The following is an 18,844-nucleotide window of genomic DNA, read 5'->3' as shown; positions in this document are numbered from 1 at the left end:
TGTAAAGCAATAGCCAGCATGGATGTGTCAAGAACACATTATGCCAAACTAACCAAATGTCCTTCCTTGACAGGGTTACTGGCCTAATAGATAGAGAGGAAGTAGCAGATGTAATATATCTTGATTTTAGTAATGCTTTATGACAGTCCCACATGACATTCTAATAAGCAAACTAGTGAAATAAGACCTAGATGACGTTACTATACAATAGGTGTACATGTGGTTGAAAAACCACTCTCAAAGAGTAGTTATCAATGGTTCGCTGTCAAACTGGGAGGAGGTATCTAGTGGGGTCCTGCAAGTGGCAGTCCTGGGTCCTGTACAATTCAATATTTTCATTAATTACTTGGATAGTGAAGTGAGGAGTATAAAATCTGCAGATGACACCAAGCTGGGAGGGGTTGCCAGCATTTTGGAGGACGGGATTAGAATTCAAAATTATCTTGATAAATTGGAGAATTGATCTGAAATCAACAAGATCAAATTCAATAAAGATAAGAAGTATTTTGCACTTAGGAAAGAAAAATCAAATTCACAACTACAAAATGGGGAATAACTGGCTAGGTGGTAGGTACTGCTGAAAATGATCTGGGGGTTACATTGGATCACAAATTGAATACGAGTCAATATGATGCGGTTGCAAACAAAAGGCAAATATTCTGACATATATTAACAGAAGTGTCATATATGAGATATAGGAGGTAATTGTCGCACTCTAATGAGCACTGGTGAGGCCTCAGCTGGAGAACTGTTTCCAGTTCTGGGCACCACACTTAAAGAAAGATATGAACAAACTGGAGAAAGTTAAGAGGAGATCTACAAAAATGATAAAAGCTTTAGAAAACCTGGCCTAGGAGGAAAGGTTAAAAAAAAAAATGGGCATGTTTAGTCTTGAGGAAAGACGGATGAGCAGGAATGCATCAAGGCCGTTAGAAAGAAGATGGTGACAAATGGTTCTCCGTGTCCACTGGAGACAGGACAAGAAGTCATTTGCTTAATCAGCAACAAGAGAGATTTAGGTTAGATATGAGGAAAAGCTTACTACACTATAAGGCTAGTTAAGCACTGGAATAAGGGAGATCGTGGAATCCCTGTCGCTAGAGGTTTTTAAGAGCAGGTTAAAACAAAACCATCAGCTATGGTCTAGATCAGTGGTTCTTAACCTGGGGTGCAAGATGCCCTTTCTGGGCGTGCGAGACATGCCAGATTTTTTTAGAAGGCAAATCATCAAAAACACAAATTAAGCACAGGCACATAAGTACAACTACTTTGTTTCATCAAACTTATGTATTTATTAACATTATACATTTTTAATGATTACTGTAATGTACAAACAAAATACATCTAGGTTTAAAGAACTGACCTACTTCAACGATTTTTAGTAAGGGATGCGAGTATATAATTTTGATTTTTGATAAGGGGTGCGAGAACATATTTTGAGAACCAAAAGGGGTGCAGGCTACAGTAAAGGTTAAGAACCACTGGTCTAGATATACTTGGTCTTGCCTCAACATAAGGAGCTGGACTAGAGAACCTCCTGTGGTCCCTTCCAGCCCTATGTTTCTATGATTCTATGACTACAACCTTAATTCTGCCCAGACAAGGATGCCAGTATTTCAGCGCCCCCTTTCCCAAACACCATGCCCAGATCAGCACCACCATAATCACACCAGATTCTCACCCCAGTGTCTTTTCTGTGCAGTTTTGGGAACCACACTCACGTACATTTGGGAAAAAAGAGATTTGAAACCAGTTTTATAGTGAGACTAATGCACAGGTCCTTTAATTAACAGCTTCTCCATAATAAAAACTATAATACATAGGACCAGAAATTACCTATCACCTTGAAAAATAATTTAACTTGTACCTCTCTCACTAAAACATATTAGATAATAGTGTAAATATCATGTAATGCTAAGTTATGACATCTTAATTGGTTAGAATGACAGATTCAAAACAAAGCCACTCCTTTAATTATGTTTATATAATGTAACTTTTGGCATAGAAAGTAATGCATCCCTTCAGCTATGCTTTACATTTGCTTGGGCAGCACATTATGAGATTGTTTATAGTGCTTTTGCTTAAAGTTTCGAGGGAGTGACAACCTGCTACAGAGAACAGGCACAAAAATATCTTTTCCCTTGTGGGGAATTTTTTGCTTTTGGATCCACAGTCTACTGAGGAAGCATGGTACAGTGGTTGGGGTGCCAGTCCCAGACTTGGGAGACCTGGGTTTAAGTCCCTGTTCTAACAAAGGCTTCCTCCGTGACCATAGGCAAGATACTGAGTCTGTACCTCAGTTCACCCCCTGTAAAATGGGGATAATAATAAATAAATAATAATAATTCTCTCCAGCACAGAGATGTTCAAAGAAAAATATATTCAAGACTGTGAAGTGCTCAGATATGCAGCTCCCATTAGTGGTGTAAGTATGATAGATAGCATTTCTGTGGTGTATTCTGCACTTCAGACCTGCTCAAAAGGCCATGGAAATCAATGAGAGTATTTCCACTGACTACAGCGCACACTGGATCAGACCCTCTAGCCCTATTGTTAGGGAAAAATCATGGCTTGAAGTCAATTCCCACAGTGGGTAGAGGGGAGGCAGGTCCACGGTTTTACCCCATTCCTTTTGGGAGGACTAGCTGCAGCGGTGGGGGAGGAAAGGCTTCATGTGCCCATCCCTCACCCCAACCCCATGCACAATCTGGCCCTTGAAGCTTGCAGAGCACCTCGCTGTAGAGATGTGGTGTGCTATGCACAACAGCGCACAGGTGGGATTGAACCAATACTGTCCCTTTTCAGGTGGCTTCACTGCTATATGCACAATAGAAGCTTCACTGGAGGAAAAGCCCCCATAGCTGTTTAATTCTGCTGGCTCCAGAGAGAGTGTTCTACACGAAAGCCAATGCAGCGCTGTGTGAGTGTGTCTACAGGCAGAGCCCCTGGGACCATTTTATCCTGGGAGCATCACCACTGACTCCAAAAGACAGGCGAATGTGGCCCAGAACCAGAGAGGTATGAACTCCTCCCACTAGTTGCAATAAGGTTCTGAAGCCAAGCGATGACATTACATAGGATCAGTTTACTCTTGAACATCTACTGGAAACTTCCAGGTATTCAGGGCCTGTAGGCAGAGACTGGGATTGTAGCAGGAACTGGGGTAAGGAAGTAACAGAATTTAATCATTACATTCATGTAGCACACATTGGTCCCAAAACCAGGACTGGTGGCCTATTATGGTAGTAGTTGTACAAACACATGGCTTCTGCCCCCATAAGTTTACAATCTAAAAATATTCTAATTCTGACTCTGGCATCCCTGGGACCTGTAGCAGGGATCTGGTGCAGAGTTTTCAATATACATGATCTGCACTGCAGCTAGGAAACCCATAGTGTGGTTTTCGGAGCAGAATGACCATCTTTTCTCTTTCCATTGGCCAACACATAAGGCTGAGCAGTGGCTCAGGATGCTCGCCTGCTTTGGAATATTGCACACCTGAATGAAAGTAATTTAAGTTCTAGAAACAGCAGTAGGTTGAAATAAAGAAATCCTACACCATGAGATGCTATAGCAAACACACCCATCTCCCCGCCTGAGGGAAGGGTGTTGATGCTTCAAGAAAATTGGCCTTCTGAAAATTAGAAAAAGAAAAAATAAGGAGTGGTTGTTTTGGGTTTTGTTTTTTGGGAGGCTTTTTAAGACAATTCATTCTATTATCCCACTTAGGGCGTCAACCTGCTCTACCACACTAGGTCCCCTTAGGGACTATAGTCGGTAGTGCATTATGGCCAAACCAGTGGTTTAAAAAAAAAAAAAGGTCAGCTCACATAACATCCATATTCCTTAACTGAAGTGAATAAACTTTGTTCACCCATGTTTACCCTCGACTACACTACTGGACCTATGTACAAAGATGGAATCCCATAACTATATTCCACGGCCATACTGGGGTTGCTTTACTGAAGCTATGAGTGCGCTTTTAAAAGCCATTGCCATTGTGTTACTTAGAATTACTGTACCTAACGCGCGAGATAAGAACTGTCTATCCACAACAAAATTTAAAAAATGAACATGTATAAACCCTCATACTACAGCTAATGGAGATTCTTCTTTAGTTCAGCAAGGGCCTGTGCTTTGGAGCCAAGGGTCTTGAATCTATCAGGCAGCAGACACGCAGTTTCAACAGTGATGGTCTGTATGGAGCTATAGATTTGTTACATCACAAATTGGCACACTCAGGCAGCTGCACTTGTGTTGTCACAAGACAAGCAGAGTCCTCAAAACACAGCTTCTCTTTTTCCACAGTTCCTGGCTTTTATCCCCTCTCCCACTTTAGAATACAGAAAATAATTTTGAACATAATATATCCAGGGAAAGAAGATAAATCAATAGCTAACTACGCTTACAAAAGATACCAAGGTATAGAAGCATAAAGGCTTTGGGTTTCAAAACCCTATTGACATTCTGTTGACCACACACCCTGCAAGTTACAGTAGAAGCAACACAAAAGGCTTTTCCTATTATTTATAGTAACATTTTGGAAAGGCCATATATAATGCAGCACAGAAGGAATGAAAGGTAGTTTGCTAAGCTAATAAAAACAGCAAGTTTTCCCGTCAGTTTCCTTAGTCCTAAAGAGTCCTTTCAGATTAAAACTTGTGAGTTATACCCCTAGCAAAACCAGTGACAAACATTTTCATTGCAGATTGTTAAAGCATGTGGGCGCGTTTGATTTCAGCTATGAAAATACTTCCCAGTTATTCAGAATGTTATTGGTTTAATTAGTGATTTGAGAAAGTGACATGTAATGATGAATGATACGAGAGCCCTAGAAAAGTCTCTCTGTCATTAGTCAGTCAAGTTAAGTCTATCTATAGAGTGAGACTGACCTTATAAAAACAACAGAACACAAGCTAGATTTACACTAAGCTACAGCCTGGACCTGTAATATTTGCAATAAATTTAGACAAACAAAAAAATTACTTATAGATTATTTTTATTACGTGGCAACTGTTACCCCTGCTGCCTGAGAAGTTTTGGCTAATTACATGAGTAATAGCTGACAAAGGTCTTAGTGTCTCGTACATTTAGAGCTGGGGAAAAATGTCCTTTAATGCAAACCTTAAACAACAAGGAACTTCATAAACATAGACCCAGAATGGACCCAGAATTGACATCAGTCACATGAGAGGGGGCAAAAAAGGTCTTTGGACAACTGCCAACTCAATGAGCCTCAAATCAGAAGTTCATGAAAGTCTGCATTTTCAACATGAGTTCCTCATGTTAGGTACTTCCATCCATATTTGAGGCATCTTATTGGGTCTGCAAAAACCAGGGGACCTGACTCTTCCCCGCTGTTCTCACAGCATTGGCTTATTTATGAGAAGTAACCTGCTTCACAAGCTTAAGTGATCAAACTGATAGGCTTCTGAACTGCAAAATCCAAAGTGACCCTCACAAAGGCTGGCTTTTCAATAGCGGCTGAGAATTGTCTGTGGTAGTGATAGGTCTGAGGAGCTCAATCAGAGATGGTCTTACTGGCCTGGGAAGGACAGTGCATCTCCTTGAGCTCTTTTCTCTTGCTCTGGCACCCTTTCGCATCTTTAGACTAGCGCAGTGGTTTGCGGACCAGCTGTGTGCTAAAGGTCGCTGGGCCACACGGCAGGGTCCAGGTTCCTGGCTGCCCAGCATGACAGTGGTCTGGGGTCCAGGGTTGCCACCCAGCCCCACGGGGTCAGGGGTTGGTGTCGGGCCCAGTGGGTTGGCTCTGCTTCTGGCCCCACTCTGTGGAGAGGTCTCTGGGTGGGAGGCGGTGGGCATAGGTGTCTGTGGGGAAGCGGTTGGGGGGCATGTTGTGGGTCTCTACCTGCAGCCCAAGTAACACATTGTGGGCTGCATAAAAGAGGTTGAGAACCCCTGCACTAGCCCATTGACACATTTTGAGCTGACAAGCACTTGTGGACTTTTGCATTCTGCCGGGCACTCCAGGGCTGGGATGGCGCACACACACGCTGCTTGTCCAAGAGAGGCAGCAGCCTCCAATCAGGCCCAGGCAGGTAGGCTCACAAGAGGGACCTAAACCTGGGGTGACTCCTGAGCAGCAAGTGAAGAAAGGTAAACAAACAAGTCAATTCCACAGCAGCCAATGCAGTGAGGAATAGCAGCGGGAGGACAACTTGCACCAGTCTAGCTATAATCAGAAAGGGAACACGTCCACACTGCCATGAATTGAATTTAGCTCCAACCAAAAATAGAGCTGCCCAAGTTAAACACCAGAGTAAATATATAGATTTAACTACAGCCATCTAACGTACACAAATGTTACATATCCTCCATTGATGGAATGTGTACCTAACACAGGCCCTAATGTGGGCCTGAGAGGCTGATTAACATACCTGGCAGCATTTAGAGAGAGTGAGAGAAAGCAGCCAGGCTTAACTGATGATGAAGCCCAGCTGGGGAGGGGCTGGGTTGTGATTATAAAGCCAGGAAGTTTGTGCCAGAAAAGGGCTGCAGGTAGAAAGTTTGCAGTCACTCTGGAAGATAGAAGGGGCAGGAAGTAGTCCAGCTAGGCAGCAAGGAGCCTGAGGGAGCAGACCTTGGTTGCCAGCTACAGGGTCCCTGGGCTGGAACCTGGAGTAGAGAGAGGGTCTGGTTTCTCCTACCAGCCATTAAGAAAAATGGTGTGAATCCCCCTGAGATAAGGGGTGTAAGGAGCACAGAGCCCAAAGACAGATGGAAACCTGGAGTAAGGTCATTGGATTCGGATACCCTGGAAAGGGTGGACTAAAGCATAACCTGGCCAGAGGGCCAAGCTGCAGGGAGGGACCCCACCACAGTGACGGAGTGACTGCCTGCAGGGAATGCTATGGGGGAGATAGCTACTATACCATGCCTGCCACACAGAGGTGGAGGTCCTGCAGTGAGTGAACCCCATTATCCCACCTCTGCCCAATTGGCAGAGAATGAGGGTCTGTTACATCTCTCAACAGGAGAGGTGCCTCTTTAGCTGAAGCTGCCAGCACTCCTGCTCTTGTTTCTGAAGGCAGGGCCAGTTCTAGGGACAAGCGAGTAAGACACTCACCCTGATCAGCAACTTCCAGAGGATGTTTTTTCCCTCTACTGGGATTGATCAGCTATTTTTATCCTTCTCTACTGATTGGGCAGCTGTGGTTGGGGGTGTTTGGGGTTTGTGTCCAGCTGCTGGGAGGGGCGATGGTGGGCAAAAAAAACAGTTTTTATGCTTGCTAGCAAAACAGCTAGGACTGCTTCCTGTCTCAGGGTCCCCCATTTACTCTATGGTGCCAGCCAAGATGGCCACTGCTGAAGACAAGCCAGCTCCCACTAAAATAAGGATACTTAGTGCAACTTATGTGGGGATGGGCCACACTGAGTATAAACACAGAGTTAAATACTAACAACTGATATGGAGAAGAGTGTTTACCTCCTGGGCTGCCTGATTCGCAGTCTTACACACACATCTGCAAACCGCATGGGGTGCAACAGACCTTGGCAGCAAAGGGAAAACGTAATGCAGTTTTAAAGTCAGCACAACTCTGAGCCAAGGAGAAGGAAGTGGAAACAAAAATATGCAGGAGCATCAGGTCATGGAATAAGCCCTCACTCCATGGCAAATCCAGCTCCAACCCCACACCAGGAGACTCACCTGGCAGCCAAATACATGGGCAAGAGAAGGGTGTGGAGGGGCCATGCAGACAGCACATCTATATGGGGTGGCGCGATGCATAACTTGAAGATTCTTCCTACAACATCTCTCTTTCTCTCTTCAGCACCAGACAACTACGTGGGCCCAGTATGACGCTGGTGGAGAACAGTACTCAGTTTGGGACACTTCATTAAAGTAACCAATGATCAAGTTGCCGGGTGTTCATAAAACCCGAATTAACTCTGTTCCCAAGGTGCTAATATAGCAGCACATTGGGAACAGCTGTTCTGCCACAGGGCTGCCATGCTAGAGTATCACTGGAAACCTTTCTATCCCTCCACAGTCTCTTTGGAAGCTCCTATTCCCCAGCACTCCCACTGCTGTCCCCCCAACACACTGAATATTTCGTTTAAATGGAAACGCAAAGAGGCTGGAGGGCTCGACGTCCTGTCAAAAGAAAATGCAGAGAGGCACAGAAGGGGAACCTGGCTGAGAAGCCACCACAAGCTACTGCTCTACAAACACTAGCTGAGCGTAAACCCTAAGGCAGGGAGGACCCAGGTAGAGCAGTACAAGGGGCGTAACTAGCCTTCTGCCAGGCTGCCTCTCATACCTGGAATGGCCTGGCCAAACCTGTTCGCAAAGTGCCCCACCCAGCATCATTGAAGTAAAAAGGGACTCTCCATTGCTCAACAGGCTTTAGACTAGGAGCCAAGCCACTCTTGCTTCATTAAAATCCCTCTTAAAAATCTCACCCATGAGAAAGAGGTGAACAAGAAGGGAATAACATGGGCCAGATACTCAGCTGGTGTAAATGGACAGTAGTATCAATGAATCTCTCTCATCCACTGCCAGCAAGAACTCTGACATTAATGGAGCTATGCTTATTTACACCAGAGAGGATCAGGGTCAATCATCTCATTGTAATCACAGAGATGCAGCCGTGCCTTTGAGTCACTAGGTGACCTTATTAATGTCACCCTCTTCCCACTTTATGACCCTCATTTGTTGTGCCAAGTCTAATTTAGATGATGCGTTCATCAGTAGAGACTGTCTTCACTTGTGTGTGTGCCTGGCCACACCTTCAGCCCCTAGAAAAGCGAGTAATCACAAGACGACAACGCTGGTGAAAAGAATCAGGCCGACAGCCATGTAGCGAGAGGCACAGGCTGTTGGGACAATCTCCCACCAACGTAAGCCCCATTAAAAGTCTGCAACCAGCTTGAGCTCGCACTGTGAGAGAGACAGTTTGGGGAGTTGTGTTTAGTGATGCAACAACAACAAATCCTGATATTAAAAATCTATTGACTAGTGCATTCATCTAGTCTGAGCTCCTGCCCAACCGAGGCCCCAGATCTTCACCCAGCCCTTCCTGCCGCGGAAGGAACTCTTTGTCCTGTGAGGCATCTGGTAAAGGTATTTGGATATTTATCTACTGACAGGTTGTGCACTAAATGCCTCAGTTATAGGATTGTGCAGAAATGAATAAATTGCAAATAAAAGTTGTTGGGCTTAGCCCCTATTTTCACCACTGCTTTCCTTCCTGGCAACTCAGATTCATGTCTTGTTTTCTCTCACTATTCCCGGCTCACATGCACTGAGATTCTGATGCACGCATCTCCTGGTAGTAGTCACCTTGTACCTGCAGCAGCTGCATTCACACCTGTGCTGGAAGCACTTTGAATTGCAGGCTTGCTGGTATGTATGGTAGGCGTGTTCAGCTTGATGAGCTTAACAGCTTTCGATGAGCTTGCAAACTAAACCTCTGAACTTCAGGGTCCAGCTTTCTGGAGAGAGGAGTTCTGGCAAGCACCTGCCTGCAGCTGGAGTTAAAAACGGAGCACATCTTAATTGTTTCCATGTCTTCTCTTCTTATGGCTCCGTTCAGTCATTAAGATCATTTCCTACCAGCCTCGCTGAAAGCTTGGCATAGGTGCCTCCTCTAGTATCCAAAATATCCGACTCAAAGAGCATAGAATAGAGATACGGATTGAAAACCATGCTTACTATCTCATTTATAATGCCACTGTTTTAATTTGCATCAGAGTAAAATTAAACATAAAATTCATTAACTCAGATGTACTCTGAGTTACTCAGCAATATTATTATAACCCCTCCCCTCCCTCTCCCACATTTGACTATAACCCTCACCTGTGTCATGGATGAAGCTGTGAGCTGATGCTTGCTAGTAAAGAACTTGCAAGATCAGATTTTATGAAGATGTAATAAGTGCTTGCAGGATCAAACCCTTAGGCCCTGATCCCTCAAAAAAATTGAATTTAAGTTCAAGCACAGCGGTAGTTTAATTGACTCGTGCACACAAAGTTAAGCTTGTTTATAATTGCTTGTAACAGAGTTTTAATTGTAAACACTGGGGCAGGGATTATAGGCCAATTCTTTATTCTTCTTCCAATGTCACTCCATTGATTCCATTACACAGGCATACATTCTGTGCAACCACATGAAAATGCCAAGCCCTGCATCTTTTTTTGGCTTTGAGATGGGTCTAGCTCACTCTTGGCCCAAGGAGTAATGAACAACAGTAATTAAATTCCAGTTTTGTTCTGATTTTTAATCAGAAGAATCTTTCAACAAATATATTAAGACTGGGAGATAAAGTATAAAGTAGAGGTGGCTGGAAAAGGTTTCCCCTCAGAAAATTTTAACTTTTAGGTGAAAAAAATGGAGTTATTTAGGGGTTTTGATACAAAGTCAAGAGTTTCCACTGGAAGCAGACATTTTCTGGGAAAGTTTTCATTTAGTCAAAAACACAGATTCTCCACCGAAAGCCAGCTTTCAACAGAAATTTTCAGTAGGGCTGCCAGGACCCAGTTTGTGTGCATATATTTACATGCCAAAATTGATGTTCTCAGCCCTGCTGAGAAGAATGTACCAGCTGATAAAATTTTACTATCTTCACCAGCTTTTTATGGCAAAAAAATGCAGTGATTGTTTTGATATTTCATGAATGTCAAGACAAGAACTTGACCTCTTTCTGAATAAGAAGGGCAGCTGCAGTTATACCAGCCAGGATAAATATATAAGGGACATAAAGATTTCAGGGCCTAAGCCAGCCACAGACTGCTTGGAGTTACGAAGCAAATTCCTGGATAGCTAGCTAATTCCACAAGTGCGTTACGGGGCAGGGTGTGTCACCTCTCCTTCCATCTGGTACTAACCACTGCTAGTGATAGGATATTGGAATTGATAGACCCCTAGTCTAGCACCCTATGGGTGTTTGGTCAAAACTGAGTCCTACCTTTTCTCTTGTGAATCTCCAAATCTCAATAGGCTACTGAGTTGTGCTGTAGCAGTTTGTGGCAATGGTCTTCTTGGAAGAAGATTTTTTCCTACAACTGCTAGTTCCCATATATTGAATTCTCAATGAGCTTTAACTTCCAACCAAAGGTCCTCTAGCCTCCTTACCCTCAACTTCTTGTTCTGCAGGTCAAAAATTCTACCATGATGGTTTAACACTATCATCACATTGCAACGTAAAGTCAATGCATGGTGATGTTGCACCACCACTAGATACAAGCCCAAAATATAAAAATTCAGGTCAGGATCCAAGTATGAGGAAAGTTTGAGTATTTTAAATAATTTCTTGTTCAGATACATTTCCAGATATCGGTAATGCCATTCTTTAATATTAAAAAAGAGAGACCCAGTATTGTCTGAAATGAACATGAGCCTATAACCACTTTGCATAACTATGAAAATCAAGACTGTTCCCATGTATTTCAGCACATTGGTCCAGGCCTCGCATTTCCCACTTGGAAGTAAAGCCAGTTTTCACTGAGTTGAGAATACAGCTTTGTGGTTTCAACTCCAACTTTCAGATCAAATGGCAAAAATGTGGAAATATTAATTTTGTTAATAGTTTCAGTGACAATAGAAGTGCTTGTTCACACCATAGGCGTTTCCTTTAACTTTTTCCTCCATTTCTTCAGTGGAAAGATAAGATGCAGACTGTTTCCTCCCCACTTCCCACCTTTAGAAGACTGGTATTTTGGAATACTCATTTAAAGATATAGTTTTCTATGAAGATAATACACTTCATTGAATGTAAATTTTGAGTTAGGATGACCTTTCAGACAGATTTCAAGAGTATAAATGCCCTCTGAAAATAAAGTTTCCTCTAATAATGTGTGCATTGCTGTAGGAGTGGATGTATTGAAGGCTATCATGTATTGCCAACACTTAAGCATCTGAGTAACTCTGGTCACCATTGAAGCAAGAGTAAAATTATTCATGACCTTTTATTGCAAACACTTATGTGTGGGGACAAGAGTGTCTGTTGCAAAAATAAGAAACTATGAAACACTGAAGCTGGGATATAAACCAACAAGGAAGTTTAATGTTATTTCATTTAGAACATCACTTGCGCAGTTAAGTGCTGGAGGACAGATGGTACTTCACGTTATACGTTGTTTCTAAATCTTACTGGATAGAACAGGTGAGTTAAGGACAAACTCAGCGGTAGTATGAATTGCCTGGTTGCCTTTTCAATCTTCACTAAATTTTATTTAGAGACATTTCAAGGGTGCACACCGCCATAGCATCTGGGCAACTTCACAGTTCCTTTTCCACACCATTCCTTTTATTTTTTTTAAATTCACTTAATAGGAAGATTTAATTTAAAAAACAATTGAGAGAGACTAGATTTGCTGAATTAAGAGGATTAAGCAAAACACATATTGAAGCAGCAAGAATTGTTTTGAAAAGTTGGGGAGAACCGAGCAAGTTAGAAAGGCACACCTGGTTTCAATTTTTAACAAAGGAAAGAAGAATGATCTTGGAAGATATCGTAAGGTAACAACTTCAGTCATTAGTAAAATAATGGAACAAATACTAAGGTTGCAGTTGGGGGGTGGGGGGGAGAGAGAGAGAGAGACTGGGACAACTATATAGAGCAATGGTTGCCCAGCCATTATCTGCATTACAGTAAAGCTTAGAGACCCCATCCCAGGCAAATGTCAATTGTGCTAGGTGCTGTACTTGCATATAGAAAGAGAGAGTAACATCACACTGGTAGCTTATATTCAGCTGATTATCCAATAAGTATGGCCTACACGTATACATCTACATACACATATTGCTTACCTGCACCAGTTCAGAGCAACTGGAGTCACTTGGTAAAGCAGTGACCTGTCTTCTTTATTATTCACCACTCCCTCAATTCGTGTCATTCAAAAACTTTATTGGTGATTATTTTGTTTTCTTCCAGGTCACAGATAAAAATATTAAATAGCGTAGGACCAAGAATCCATCCCTGCAGGACCTCACTAGAAATTAACTCACTAAGTGATGTAATTCCCTAACAATTACATTTTGAGATATATCAGTTAGCCAGCTTTAAATCCATTTAATGTGTTCCATGTTAATTTTATAGCGTTCAAGATTTTTAAATCAAAATGTTGTGAGGTACCAATACTTGAATGCCTTCCAGCAGTGGTTTTCAAACTTTTTTCCTGACGACCCAGTTGAAGAAAATTCAGAGCTGGGGATGAGGGGTTCAAAGGGTGGGATAGGGGGAGAGGGAGGGGAGATGGTCCAGGCAATAGGAAGACACATAATGTGCAAAATGTTCTCTCTATTGTGGTTTAGTCTATAGTATGAAAGCACTCAAGAAACCCTAATCTACAGGATAATGGAACCAGACTTTCCAAGCAGCCACTTATGCCTGGCAAACTTGATTTAAAAAAAGCATTGATCAACTATCTCATGAAATTGTACTCACAGAAGTTGGTCATACAAATTGTTGGTAAAACAGAGAGCCAAAACAGAAATACCATTCACTCCAGTTAGTAAAAATACTAAAGTAAGGGCAACAAAGAGGAAAATATATATAAAAATCCATTAAAATCTTAGCTCTGTAGGTCTAAAAAACCAACCAGATTTACTGTTTTAGGAACATAGCCTAGGTCCAGAACATGCATGCTCTATTTTAAATAGAGTGGATAAAGCAGTCAAATTTAAACCCTAAATACAAGGGGTAGTGCCAACCAAATAAAAAACAACAGTAAGTACTTTTCCACATTAATGCACTGCATAATTTATTAAATCTGGAATCAGCAGAAATCATGAAGTTCTATGTTGAGCATTAACTATGTGGGGCAACTGTTTTGAACTAGAATTTGAACTGAGGCAAGAGGAGAGGGAGTGAACCTGAAACTGAACTGTTGCTTTCATTTTGCACTATTAATTCTCTTTACAGCACACACCAGCATGCCAGATGTTCTGCAGTACAAATACAAGGACAAGGACCCTGCCACCAAGAGGTAACAGTGTAATTTTAGATGCGACACTGTACGTGGGTGTAACACAATAGGGAGGCAATGAGCAGAGGAAGAACAAGAGGTACCAGCAGGGTCTCACAATTACTTGTGGGACAGATCCTCAGACAGTGCAATTTGACAGACTCAGTGGAGCTATGCTGGTTCACACCAGTTGATGATTTGGTTCTAAAATTTAATTTACTTTATATGAATTATCCAAATTTCACAGTTAGGAAAAGTGAGACAGGTTAAGGTTGGAATTTTCAAAGGAGCTTAAGAGTTAAGCACACAAAGCCCATTGAATTAAATGGCTTGTCTAAAGTCACACAGCAAGTTAGTGCCAGAGCTAGAATCCCCATTCTAAGCCTTAAGAATAAGACCTTCCCTGTCTCCCACATTATTCAAATATATTTATAATACCTTTGTATAAAAAAATTGCAGGAGTCTTTAAAAATGCATTCTATAGACCCAAAGAGATCATATACTTGAATGTCTTGAAAATGGCATCAAAACTACTCTTTATTAGAAAATATATATGCATGCTAATGAGTAGGAATCAGTTACTTTTAAAACCATGGACTGGTGGTGGGATGCCAACTTATAAACAGGAGCTCTATTGTAAAAAGTTGAGTTCCGTGAAGTTTTGGTTGCTGGCTGTATCTGAGAACAATTAAAAGAGGGTAAAAAAAAGTTTAAGAAGAGATGTGAGCAACCAAAAATGAGATGTTAATGGTTGGGAAGATAGCAGAATAAATGCAATTTCTGGGAATTTTTGCAAGACGTGTTGGCTTCTATGGGCTTATCTTATCTTTGATTTTTTTCCCCCCATATTTTGATACAGGCTATATGGGAAAATCCTGAGATCAGCAATGCAGCGTGTGTGAGGCTGAAGTATTTACCCAGGGATTGGCCCAGCTCTGCAGAAATGATAGCAAACGCATAGTTTCCCAACAGGAGTATGAACAGCACTCCTGGCTTTCGTTACCTCTTTACTGCAACTTAGCCAGAGACACTAGGAGGAAATATCTCCTCTGTGTTGCACGTTCCTATGATAGAGAAAACTAAATTTGTAAGAGCTTAAGTTGTCAGTTTCTCTGATGTCCTCTATTCTGAAAGGCCATCCTCATTGTAGACCTGATTCAGGAAGGTCGTTGAACAATGAGTAGCTAAGCACTGGAGTAAGACTCCTCACCTGCTTAGAGTTATGCATGTGCTTAAGCAGCTTGATGAACTGAGGCCTTTTCCATAAGATTCTTTTACTCTATGATAGGACTCACACTTACTTGTTTTAACCTTTACCTCTCCCTTTCCTACCCCTTCCTGTGTCTCAGTTATCAGCCCCTGGCTGTGTGCACTTCACATAGGCCCAATCCTGCAAGTTATTCCGTGCAGGTGAGCTAGCAGTGACTCGCTGATCACTCCAGTAGCACCACAGTATTTGGGGTTCCCTGGACTGTATTTTTTCACTCTAAGACCACCGTTCATTTTAGCAGGGAAGGGCAATGCAGCCAGCCAGCCATCATCAATTAGATCTATCAGCCCTGACTCTCCTCCAGCTGCAGCCTAGAAGGTTAATTGATCCTTTAGAACCTACTCATGCTTTGTGGGGGGTGGACACCCCTATCACAAATACTTTTAAAACTAGTAAAAGAAATCTACATTTTCCACAAAGTGCACATTTAGTTTGTGTAACTCATTGCCACAGAGTATCATTGAGGTTAAAAGGATCAGACATTGATGAAGGTAATAAGAACATCCAGAACTAGTAAGGACTGGGGAAGGAAAAAATAAAAATCAAAAGGAAAATTTGGTTTGGGTAGGAAAAAGGAATTTCCCCTTTTCTGGAGTTGTTCAGATTATATTTCCCCAGGTTATTAAGGGAATTAGCTAACAAACACTGTACCACTTTAAAAAAAAAAATCCATGAACTCAACACACTAGGAGACTGGAAAATTACAGATGTAAAAACAATCGTTTCCCATCTCTATGTGGCCTAGTAAAACAATGAATACGTCACTTGACAGACAGAAGGTAGCAGAACCTGGAACAACATCGCATTCAATGAAACCGAAAAGCAACATTGACCGGTTTCACTCACCACTGGGCCCTGAGGATTAGCTCTTGCCTGGTCTGGTACCCCCTTCTGCTGGTTCCTCGCCCTGTGGCCCCTCTCTCACTCTGGGACTCAGGCTGTTCCCTCTTCGTGACTCCAGCCAGGTCACTATTTGGTCCTCCCCTCCCAGGAGTTCAGAGTCACCTGGGCAAGGTGTCCATATGTTGTATCAGGCAGTTGTCTGATCCAAGTCCAGGTCCAGTGCCACTTTCCCAGTGATTGGCAGGGGAACCCTGGCCCACCCACTACTCTTGAGTTCCAGCCCAGGGACCCTATGCCTAGCAATCACAGCCCACTCAATCTCATACCATGTTGCTTTTTCCCTGGACTCCTTCCTACCTCACATCTCTATCTCCTGGAACACTTCTAATTTTACCAGCAAGAGCCTCCTCCACTCTCAGAGGCTACTTCACTCCTGTCAGCTTCTTGACAGACTCTTGTATCCCAGGGCAGGATCCCAGCGTACACTCCACCCCCCCGAATGCCTCCTTATCCCTATCTAAACCCCCCTTCTCTCCAGGGAGTGACTGCTGAGCTCCTGCCTACAGCCCCCTCTTGCGCTCACCTTGCTAGCTTGATACAAGCATAGCCTGCCTCTGCCCAGCTGGGCATCATCAGTTAAATCTAGCAGCCCAGACTCTCCTCCAGCTGCAGCCTAGAAGGTTAATTGATCCTTTTTAATCTGCTCAGGCTTTGTGGGGGAGGGACACCCCTATCACAAATAGATTTAAAACTAATAAAAGAAATCCACAACATTTTCCACAAAGTGCACATTTAGTGTGCGTAACTCATTGCCACAGAACATCATTGAGGTTAAAAGAATCAGACATTTATGTCAGTAATGAGAACATCCAGAACTAGTAAAGACTGGGGAAGGAAAAAATAAAAATCAAAGGCAACATTTCCAGAAGTGGTTAAGTGATGTAGGCCCCTAAGTCACTTTGAAAATGTTATGCCCAACGTTCCAGAAGGGGTATAAACCTTCCTGCTTCAGGATGTAAGCCAACATCTAAGGGGCGGCGGGTGGGGAGGGAGCTAGGAAGAAGCTGTCCCTATAAGCAGGTTATTTCATCACTACCAGGTTTCTTGCACCTTCCTCTGAAATATTTGGTACTGGAGACTGTCAAACTATTAGACTAGTTGGACCACTAGTCCGATCCAGCATGGCATTCCTACATTACTAGTAAGTAGCACGATTTTGTAGAGAACAAATCCTGCCAGACAAACTAGATAGTTTGGGGCGGGGATGGGAGTGGGATGACAGAATTACAAAACTGTGGGGTGAGTGGCATACACAGCAGCTGTAATAGATTTGGAACTTAGTAAAGGATTTGATACTGTCTCCTGAAATCTTAGGCTCAAAAATAATTCAGTTTGGTTTGGGTAGGAAAACACTGTCAGGCAGATTGAAAATTGCCCCTGCAGACAGGGTAAAGATAAATGGTAACGTGTCTCACTGAGGAAAGTGCCTAGTGGGGTACCACAAGGAACTGGATTCAGTCTGCTTTTATTTAACTTCTTCATTGGTGATCTGGAAGAGGGAGCAAAGCCAGCTTTAATGAAATTCACAGAGGAGGCTAAAGGGAACGGAGTTGCAGATACCAGCTGCAACAGAAAATAATCCCAAAGGATTTGAAGAGATTAGAAACATTGGTAAAAAAAATATATATAAGATTCATCTTGGGGAAAAAAATGCAACCTAATATACTTGGAGGAAATAATCCAAGAGGGTGGACACAATGGAAAGGAGAACCCTAGAAGGCAGTAATGTTAAGAGAGGCCCTGGGGTGATTCCCGTTCTGTCTCACTCAAACACAAGCCCAATAATAGCATTATTGGATCATGGCCACATACTAGCACAGAAAACCACTTGATAGTGCCAGTGGCTGCATGGGCTGGGTGTGTCCCCACATGTGCCAGCAGAAGAGTTTTAAGGCTTGACTGAAATAGCAGTTGCAGGAGAAGTTATTTCATAGTGCCTATTCCAGGATAAAACAATGAGGTGTCCTTCTGGCACCTTAAAGACTAACAAATTTATTTGGGCATAAGCTTTCGTGGGCTACAGCCCACTTCATCAGATGCATGAAGTGAAAAATACAGCAGCAGGTATAAATATATGAAAGAATGGGGGTTGCTTTATCAAGTGTGAGGTCAGTCTAACGAGGATGTAACCCAGGAGGAATACCAAGGGAGGAAAAATAACCTTTGAAGTGGTAAGAGAGTGGCCCATTACAGACAGTGGACATCTGTTCCAGGATCGTGCCTTGTGTTGGAACTCTATTCCAAAACAAAACGTCACTTTATTCTCGAAATAGTCAGGCACTTCCAAAGAGGCGCATTATTCTTGAGCAAAGTCACTTTGATTCCGGAATAGAGTGTCCATAGCAGGGAGCTATTCCAGAATAGCTAATCTAGTCTGTTTCCCCATGTAGACACATTCTTAAATCAGGCCACTCTTGGTCCATCAGGTGAGCCAATCCAGTAGGTCTGCTAACCTTATCGCAGCTGAAAATTGCTGAGCCACCAATTCCTGGTCCCATTTAAGTCCATGGGAATTTTGCCTTTTATTTCAGTGAACTACAATGTGAGTAGGGCTGGTTGAAAAGATTCTTCCTGAAAATGGCTTAAAGAAAAAAAAATTAACTGAACATTTTCACTCTGGTTCAGATTTACTGTTATAGTTGGGACGTTTTTATAAACCAAAAAACATTTTTTTGGTAAAAGTTTTTGATGTTTGTTTAAAGCTTTTAGTTTGGTTCAGGGGGGTAGGAGGTGGAGGAATAA

At 42.6% G+C, this 18,844-nt stretch overlaps 1 long non-coding RNA gene across 2 annotated transcripts in view; it reads right to left on the bottom strand.

The window, feature by feature from the left end:
• The window catches only part of LOC120407125, a 53,611-nt gene extending 36,912 nt beyond the window's left edge, over positions 1–16,699 (bottom strand). Inside the window, exon 1 of one of the 2 annotated variants that reach the window (XR_005599806.1) lies at positions 16,626–16,699. This is a non-coding gene — a long non-coding RNA (uncharacterized LOC120407125). Of the gene's footprint in view, positions 1–16,045; positions 16,345–16,625 lie in introns of those variants that run through there. The other variant, XR_005599805.1, reaches the window with a different exon arrangement.
• Positions 16,700–18,844: the final 2,145 nt, after the last annotated feature.

Source organism: Mauremys reevesii, linkage group 5, assembly GCF_016161935.1.
Source record: "Mauremys reevesii isolate NIE-2019 linkage group 5, ASM1616193v1, whole genome shotgun sequence".
NCBI lineage: Eukaryota > Metazoa > Chordata > Testudines > Geoemydidae > Mauremys > Mauremys reevesii.
The sequence above is the reverse complement of the archived record's forward strand: the minus strand, read 5'-3'. Positions and strand labels throughout refer to the sequence as shown.